Genomic DNA, 9,870 nt, shown 5'->3' on the forward strand with positions numbered 1-9,870 from the left:
TGTGCTAATTATAGTGAAATCATTTAATGAATTTAACCTTAATTTAAGGGTGAACTAGGATAAATCTCGTGTCTTGATTTCCTTTCCTTGCTTTTATGTTTTACTTCATTTTTTGATTTGTGCGCTGAATCCTAACGTTTAATACAACATAAACATAGTAAAAGTTATACATAAATAACACGTAGAACGACTTGCAACCCGATTAGGCCGCAGAAATGATGTTTATAACGCTGATTCGCTATGGAGTTTTATATTTGTCACTGTATTTAGAACTGTGTTTGTTGGCAAGTGATCTCAATTCTTACCCTTACGTAATGGCATCTTTAAATTAAGCAATTAATAAATAAATAATTTCTCTGGTACGGTTGCCGAGCGCCGCAGCATGCTAAATCATGGTACTAAAACTGCAATTCTCCCAAATACAGGTCCAAACAAGGTCAACAACAATAGACTATGTATTCATTGCAAACTGCTCCTATTACAACTGCAGCATCATGGACATTCGCTAACTTAATATAAAATGCTAAACGAAAATTTCACATCAAAATGCTTCGCAACGACTGCATAGTCCCATATCATTTGCTGCATTTACGTCTCGTCCATGCCTACGAGTAATTTAAGCATGGTGCTGCGGATCAGGACCTTCAGGACTAACCCATTTGGGCCCGTAATAACTCTCGACTTTCTCGAACTCATCACGAGCCGTCCACTTCGGGGACTCGACATGAACCGTCGACCCTCCAAATTCCTGGACGAGAGTGCGAGCCTTGGAGTCGGTCCAGGAAAAGGCTATCAGCATCAGGCACATGCATAATCCCAACCTGGCCATCGAACTTCTGATCAGATTACAATGTATGGGTTTTTGGTTGGGAGAGGACTACAATCACTTGGTATATATAGCCCTCATCGTACCCTCAACTTTTCTCTCTCTTTCTTTCTTTCTTGTCAAACGAATAGAAGTGGCGAAACAGAGACCTTCCCACAATCAGCCAATCGGATAGGAACTCAGAGGACCCTTTTGCTAATTTTTATAAAGTCAAATCACATTCCCGACCAGTGGAGTCTTGAATACGTGGTGCCAAATCAACTCACTTGTCAGCTACTTCGTTACCAATGCCTTTCTTGTCCTGGTCGAATAGAGTGGTTCTCAATTTGGCTTCTTTCTAAGTATTGTCGACTCATTCAACCTTTTGTCCTGATCAGCTAGACGATCTTCCGAATCCAACTATTGTCGTTACTCAACTTTGCTTTGAGGCTCCCAATCCCGGCCGCCTCTGGTGGATTCACGCCCTTACAGAGTGTCCTTTCTTGCGTTTTGGCACCGAAGACGCAATGCCTTTTCTTGGGATCTTGACAAATGATCCACTTAGCAACTTGATATATAGAATAAAATTAACAAAACTATAACCTAAGCCATCACAATAAAGTGTTGGTTAACTCCATCTAAGTTAAGATATCAGATCACAATATCACGAGTTCGATTATTCATTCTTTTCACCTAAATAACTTTCGAAAAGTAATACGTTCACAGAGTTCAAACTTCCATTCTTCTATCAACAGCAATCGCACCTGGGCTATTGTGATATAAAAATTACTGCACTTTTTGACAGCTTAAACCTTTGGAACTACTTATCGCACACTTGAACTCTAAGAAAACCAATGTCATTCATGCTCTTCTTAAGAACACTTCCAGTTGTGCGTGTAACCGTACCTGATCTCTCGCAGAACTCTAGACAGCAATTTCAGACCTTGAAGTTTCCATCAATTCTCGCATAGAGGCAGTCTATAAGATAAATGAAGATACAAACTCGCGACCTTAAGCCTATTAACCGAATAGGTTGGACATCTTCTGACAATTCAAATGTCGCACGATCCAAAATTTCATATTGGTGCAGCCCTGGCTTCCCTGCTGTTAAGAAAACACTTAAGCCTAGACACGGAGGAGTCTTTTATGATGAGCTCCAGCAGAAACCAGGCCACTCTCTAGTGAAAGGAAATAGTAAGTCGAGATTGAACAATTATGAATGTTAAGTTTTAGAAGTTGGTCCCATATTTGAAACATTGACCTCGACAGCATCCCATGAAAATAGGGAGAAGAAAAATATAGTCTTGATTCAGCAAGACACCTGGAAATGTCCTCGGGATTTCATCCCGAACCAACAGTACACAAAAATGTAGACTATCCCTGAATCTATGCAGGAAGCCAGTCCGCTTCCATAAGTTGTAATCCAGAAGCCTGAGAAACAAGCATGCGTATACTTTCCTGATTCATTACTGCACCCAGGTTCAGAAGAGTGTCTGATCACGTGGGCAATTCACATGTTTGTAGAGGCCCATGCATGCATCTTCTATGGTCTCCTGTGATTTGGTTTTGGTATGACTCGGCGCATATGTGTGTGTTGTGTGTTTGAGAGAGAGAGAGTACCTCAACTGATGCAACTTCAAATGTGAATCTCCTTCAACATGAGCTGTGATGCAAACTTCTGCACCCTACGGATGTTTTATCTAGTGAAGGAATTACAAAGAAATGCCAAAAGAGAGAAGAAACATACCATGGACAACCCAAAGAACATCCCGTGAAATCATTGATAACCAGAAGGATATCTGTTCATCGTAGATGGGATGATTAAGCATTAACAGATTGTTGTTGTTCACAAGTGCTCGAACAAGCAATTCTTTAGCTTCTTCCTGCTTCTTCTTTAGCATGTTGCAGATCTGCAAGACAATTCCCTTAGGCAGCCAATGTATTACCAGCAGAAGGATCACAAACATGGTAGACTAGACAAGAGGCAACAGTTCAATGCCCTTCTCTGTAATATCATCAGTCTAGTTTCCAATGGCCTCCTGAAAACTCAAATGCTTATGATAGACAATTATAGAAAATAACTATAAAGTACAAGAGATTCGTCCTTAAGGATAATTAGGTCGGTTGTCGAAGAAATCACAATTTCCGTATTAGGCAGGTTCTCTTCATCAATTGATTTCTAAACTCAATACATGATGATGCATAATGTCAATGAACGCATAACCAAATTATCGGAAGTGCAGAGCAAACATCCAGTAGTAAAATGTACAAAATCAAGAAGTTCAGGCTTGCTCATCCAATCCCCCACCCCAACAAAGAAAATAAGAAGTAAACAGACAAAAGAAATAATTAAAAGAAACTCATCTCAACCACTCATCCTGTAAGCCACAGAATGTTGTCTATGGCAACTACTCCCGATAACTTGACAACCTCGTATTTTCTTTTCCTAGTTCTTTGTTGTCACTGTTATTGTCTCTCTTTTATAATCTTCATGGTCCCTGACTATAGTCTACAATATGCCTACAATTAATTGCCAAAGCCAAAAACTGCATAAGCAACTCATTTATAGCAAAAATAATTTAGCCACAATTCACTTACATCTTCAAGTTCCGTTGTATAAGCTTCGGCCTTTTCAACATTTTCATCACTTTCCATGATCGACGGACTTCCAACTTCGGTTGACCTCACCTTAGGAGAAATCTTAAGCTGCAATTTAGGATGGTCAACAGACAAACTGTTGGTTTTGCTCTGTTCGGTGTTCTCATGATTGCAAACCTGAAACATAAAATCTAAGAAACCAGTAAGGAACAAGTTTTGACTCTCTGTTGAAGTAGAAAAACTTAAGAAGGTTCTGTCCATTTACCTGTTCTGTGACAACAGCTCCGGAGGATTCTCTGAATCTTCGGAAGTGTCAAGGGTAAGAACATTACTTCCACAAACAAAACCCAGTCACAGGAGCAAGGGTAGTGGAGTTTTTAGCACTCTTCACCTTTTTATACTTGGAGATTCAGAGGGCCATTCCAGTGGACTAAATGACATCAAATTGGCAACTGATCCCTGCAAGATAGACAATTGCAACTTCTAGTGCATTACAAAATAGCATCTTCAAAATTACATTCGCAACACCCTATGGAAGAGGTGTAAGGTTTTACTTGAAAGTCTGAAGAACAAACAATGGAAAGGAAACTCAGATGATTTCCCCTATGAATTGAGAAGTGGCTGGTTTTATCGATTTACCTGATCTGTGACAACAGTTTCCAAGGATTCTCTGAAACTTCTAAGATGTCAAGAGTAAGAACATTACTTCTACAAACAAATACCACGTCACAGGAGCAAGGATAATGGAGTTATTAACACTCTTCACCTTTTCTCACTTGGAGACTGAGAGAGCCGTTTTAATGGACTAAATGGCATTAAATTGGCATCTGATCCCTGCAATATAGACATATGCATTACAAAATAGCATCCTCATAAGTATATTTGCAACACCCTATTGAAGAGGTGTAAGGTATTACTTGGAAGTGAAGAGCAAACAACAGAAAGGAACCTCATATGATTTTCGCTTGAAGGATGAATTGAGAAGTGACTGGCTTTCAGTGCTTTTGTGACGATGAGCTAACCCATGTGCTGCATCACCTGGCATAGCCGTTATTTGCTCAGAGTATCTCGTGGAACTGATTTCCTCTGTAGGATTAGAACCAAGTTGATCTTCTTTGGTTCTTGTGGCCCTGCACATATTGACATCTTGGTCTCAAAGTATCTATGGTTTCAAATAGCAGGACATCAAGTTAGGATGCAGGTTAGACCTCATCATTTTCAAGCTAGTAAGATGAAAAGCCCTCTTGCCAGAAGTAAGAGAGTTACTGTTCTTCACATCAACATTTCTGACCATGGAATCCTTAAAAGATTCCTTGCTTGAATTAGTGACTTCAGGATTCACGCATATGTTAACAATTGGTTTTGACAACACATTTAAACTTCCCGTCTTGCATAGAGAACTGCAAAAGTTTAGTGCAAGCAGATTAAGCATATGCAAAATAATGCTGTGTCAAAGGACTAATCCAATATATGCGCTCTACTTGTTAGAGCTGGCAATGTCTAAGACAGGATATGACTTAACATGAACAACATCACACATAAAACTGATATGACATGACATTGACATTGACGCATCTTTTCTATAATCAGGAGTTATTTCAGCCTTAAAAGTAAATATCATTTAAAGGAATACCACTCTCCCATTTCATGTGACTCAAAAGGTTCAAACTGAACATGAACATATCATTCTACAGCAGATTGTGAACCCTACTTCCAGGCTTGTAGTCTTCTAGCAGATAATTTAGTCATATTTTACCAGAGAAAGATGTCAATATCCTCTTTAAAGCATAGTATGAAGGATTTAATGAGCTATCCTGGCCAATAATAACAGGTGAACTTAGACTTGAGAGACAATTGCACGTAAAGGTTTATAATTTCAGCTGAAAAGGCTTTAATTTCCATGAAAAGCAAGCAAATAATCAAGAACATCTAAATATTTTTACAGATATATCTACACAAGAGTTGATCAAACTAGTAATGTACAGTAATTTTACATATATCAACAAATATGTTGATCAAACTAGTTATATACAGCAATTAGTAGTGTCCAATGTCTCAATGCAAACTATGAAAAAAAAAAATTCTCATTTCACCCTAGTTGGAAGTCCATCGGATAACAGAAGAGTAACAACCAGGGCACCTTTATATGGGAAGGACGTAAACTTTTCCCTTTAATTACCCTTTTCTTCCTTTTCTGTTTGTATGTGGGTGGAGGAGTGGCAGTGGGGAGGAGATAACTTACACATCACTCACCCACTGTTAGCTAGTGTTAAGTGAAGTACATGGGGAAAAAAAAAATTACTAGAATTTCAACAGAATTTCAGACAGCTCTACAGTTGCAACTCGATTGGGTACAGATGCCTCACCCCAGTTGAGAAGTGGGTCTCACACTGATATGGCTTCCAGTCAGAGGATGTTGACTTTTTGTTTGCTCCCTCGCCAGTGAATTTAGACCACTGAGTGGCTTTCCCACAACTAGAGAATCCTTGGCATTGTCACCCAACCTGTTGAAGATTGCATAAACCATGTGACGTTGTAATGCATGGAATATCCAAAGAAACTGTAATCAAAAAGAAAATCTTCACCTAGTTTCATTTAGATGTACAGAAGCAAGTCTTTTGCTCCTAAATTGAGTAAGCTTTCTCCCAGTTCATGGTTCTCGAGAAGACTGACTTTTAATTTCCTCTGACCTCTTGAAAAACTTTGAGTGTGCTTGTCCAGGCTCTGTACCAGTAAAGAAAAAGGACGATTTTTAACTGCAGGTTCTCTGCTTGGGACATTTACATAGTACCAAAACAGAGCTAAGAAGTGCAAAAATGTTATGTTGTTGATCCCCCTATCTTCTTACTGAACTCTGGAAATCACCATAAAATGCATCGACATGATAGTAAAAACTCAATGAATGAGTGTATCAAACCGATAATCACAAGAACTTGCATTCCTGTTAAATATAAAGTTACGGATGCATATGCTTTCCAAGTTTTCACAAAAAAAACTAAAAAGAGTCCATGTTTCTTAAAAGGAGACATTAATGGCTCATTGCTCTAGTTTGGCATGGCAGAAACTTGCCAATACCATCCTAACATGGATTCCCTCTCATTCATCTAATCACTTAAACGTAACGGATAAATGGGACAACCTGAAAACAGATATTTCACTGCCGTGCAGCACTTTACTTGGGATAATACAGGCTGTATCATTAAGATTTGTATCAGGCTTGGCCTCTTGGTTATCAGCCTTAGTAGCATTCAATGTATCAAGAAAAGGCTTATTGCTTCCTTTTGCCTCGCCTTCTGTTCCTGGAACATGTGGCACACTTGAACCTTCTGACTGCAAGTTGCCGTGAGAATATGTGGCTTCCCCTGCCATTTCTTCCCTGTTACTCTGCGCCTCACCCAAAGTGGAATTCAAACCTTTGACGATCCATAAATCTTTTCTTGGAAGCTCTGGGATGGTACTTAAATTTGTGTCAACCGCGGGCTGAATATGTACTTCTCTTGGTGCTGTTTTGTCCAATGAATAATCTTGTTGATCAGATCCTTGAGCACACGTGCTGTTTGTCCTTTCAAAAGAAGATTGTTCTGCAATTGAATTTCTACAGGCCGCGGGCTTTGGCACCTGATCATCCATTCTTGGGTTAGGCATAGAAGCTGAACTTACAGAAGTTTCTACTTGAATCTCTGATGTACCCACACAGCGTGTTGATTGAACATTATTAATCATAGCATTATCCTCACAGTCAGGAATTGCCTCAGGAAGGCAAGTTTTTGAGCCCTGGTGCTCATTCATCTCCGATGATCTCCCTTTGCTTCCTATAATAACCTTCTTCCCACCTTGTTCTCCCCCTGTTTTGGGTGAATCAAGATTAAAGCCATCCAACCTGGATAGCACAAATGATTGCTAAGTTCCTAGATTGCAATCACAAGTCATGACATTTCCCTTCACTTGAAAATATAACCTTATGTATCAAAGAATAAGCCCAAATGTATACGTTGTGAAGCTGTCTTACTCATTAAAATCAAAGGAGAAAGAAAATCTTTTCTTGGAATTTCCTTCATCAAGTGATTCTGCTTCATTTCTGTCCTGTTGTTTGGAGATTTCTTAGATGGACAGGAGAAATCAAGATCCGGCATGTCCACTTTGAATGATGATAACTTGTCAAAATCAGCATCCAGGTTAAAATCGACATCCCTGAAAAAGGTTTTTTCACCATCAATCCACAGAAAGCAGAGACATATCCCACTCTCATAACAAGTAAGATTGTGAGAAGCTTTCATACACCTTCACCATCATCCATTGTTTTAATGATTTTTGAAGTGGTTGAATGATATGTAAAGCATGACTCACTAAATCACCCTGGGCATTATTCTCCACAAAGAGGTAATTGTACAGGGGTCAATAAATGTAACCAATACAAGTATGAAGATAGAATATCAAAGTTAGATTCTGTCTCAATGCCAATTTATTAGCTAACTGCCTATACTTTAAGTTTCACTTACATTTTATCAAAGTTGAATTTCTTCGTCATGCCTTTGCCAACTGTATCAAAGTTAAAATCCACTGCGTCATCTTCCGCCACAGACAATGACTTCCAGGAGGTAAGGAACTCCTTCCCATATTCAGCATCTGTTGAAATTGGATTTAACATTGAGCTATGACCAACATATCTAACTTTTATATGACGCGGCCAAAAATGTGAATAAGCAATCATCCTAATCAATGACAAGGATGAAACCTATTTTAACATTAAGAACTCTTTAATTAGATTTTCAAGTACATGCAATGTATGCTGCACTAATTATTGACCGTGATATCAATAGAGTCATATGTCAGGCCATACTAAATAAACAAATATATTAGGTTTTGAAATAAAGAAATATGCATCCTTGTGGTACCATTCCACATCTGAAGTGAATTAACTGTATATTTAGATTTGTCAAGCTTATAGAGTACCTAGTAATGATTTATCCTCTTTCCGATTCACCACTGCAGTTTCCTTTGGTGATTCTGCCATCTGCAAGAGAAAGTGTGAGGATAGCATAAGGAAAAAGAGAATCTAAATGGCCCTCAGAATTTGCAAAAGAAAAGGGAGAATTGCAAACCCTTTAGGTTGGCTATACTACACAGCAACCTCCTCTCTTCATGAAAGCAACATCTCTTTCCTAAAACATTGCATCTATAACATTTTTGCACTTATCTTTTGCAGAAGCATATATAAACTAGCCTTGGAGGGACCTTAGCCAGTCCATTAAAGTGAAAAACCCACAGCTTGACATATAAACAGTGCATACAGGAGCAGCACTTACTTATACAAAGTGGTTAGGTGGAGAGTTGCAAGCTTTAAATCTAAAATTGAGAGACCAAAAACACCCATATATACGTGCCACTGTCATATACTTCTGAAGATTCATTTTTCATCATACAAATGCAAAGGCAATGGATCTCCGATTTGATAGCAGTGATGAGATGGACAGCTAATCACTACAAAACAGTAACGATCATTTCAAGTTTTCTCTGCCTTGATTCAAGTGGGACATGAGTCTCGCATACTTCTAATATGAAATGTCTGAAGGAGTTCAACCAGACTGCAAGTGGATCCACTATAGCTATTGCAGAGGATGAACAAATGCAGTATTAAACAGTTAATACAGGGGCAAAGCACAGGGGTAATCCAGCATAATCTATGACAAGAAAAGAACACAGATACTAATTTAACATAAGAAACTGTAAGATTGATTTTGTGCAAATGAATTAATGGCCGTCATATAGGAGGACCTATCACATTCAAATCATCCGATTTTCAGCACAGTGAAGTTCAATTAAAATGAATGCTATTGAAAAAAAAAAAAAATACATCAGAACAGCTACTTATCATGGCACCATTTCTACAAAGAGAGATGCCGCGAAATAGCATTATCTTTGTGGAACTGCCCTGGGCAGCGAAAAAAATCTCCTACTCATATCTCAGAAGTCAAGACAATGACCTGGTAAATGCTGCAAGTCATAGTGATAATTCTCTACATAAGCGTCTATATTGCGGTGAAACAGCAAAGAGCTGTAGACTTAGGCTTACGGCAATTCGCGCCAGAATACTCGCAGAGGTATATCAGAGAGATAAACGTAGTAATTAAGAAGAGACTCTTCGCTGTGCCTAACCTACAAAAATCAGAGAAGATGCTCGAACGAACTCTATAAGGCCAATCTACATCGATCACAAACAGATCTTCTGAAATCAAATGGACCTAGAGTCCAAAGGAACCTCCTCATCTGAAAAGTTCGCGCCTCATCAAGTTCACCATCGGAAAACTACGCGCACTCGTGAAGTACCTCTGCTTAGCACTACGAAGCAATCAGCGAACGCCGATATTTCGGAGGTACGAGCAAGGAAGACGCAACGAGAACTCCTAAGAAGCCATAGCAGAAGGAATCGACGGGTTACAGAAGCTCAAGATCAATTCGCATATGTC

The 9,870-nt window shown here is 39.0% G+C and overlaps 1 pseudogene; it reads right to left on the reverse strand.

Moving 5' to 3' along the window:
• Nucleotides 1–2,133: 2,133 nt before the first annotated feature.
• Nucleotides 2,134–8,417, reverse strand: LOC115752959 (annotated as a pseudogene).
• Between the last annotated feature and the right edge of the window lie 1,453 nt (nt 8,418–9,870).

The sequence above is a fragment of the Rhodamnia argentea genome, chromosome 9 (genome assembly GCF_020921035.1).
Source record: "Rhodamnia argentea isolate NSW1041297 chromosome 9, ASM2092103v1, whole genome shotgun sequence".
Lineage (NCBI taxonomy): Eukaryota > Viridiplantae > Streptophyta > Magnoliopsida > Myrtales > Myrtaceae > Rhodamnia > Rhodamnia argentea.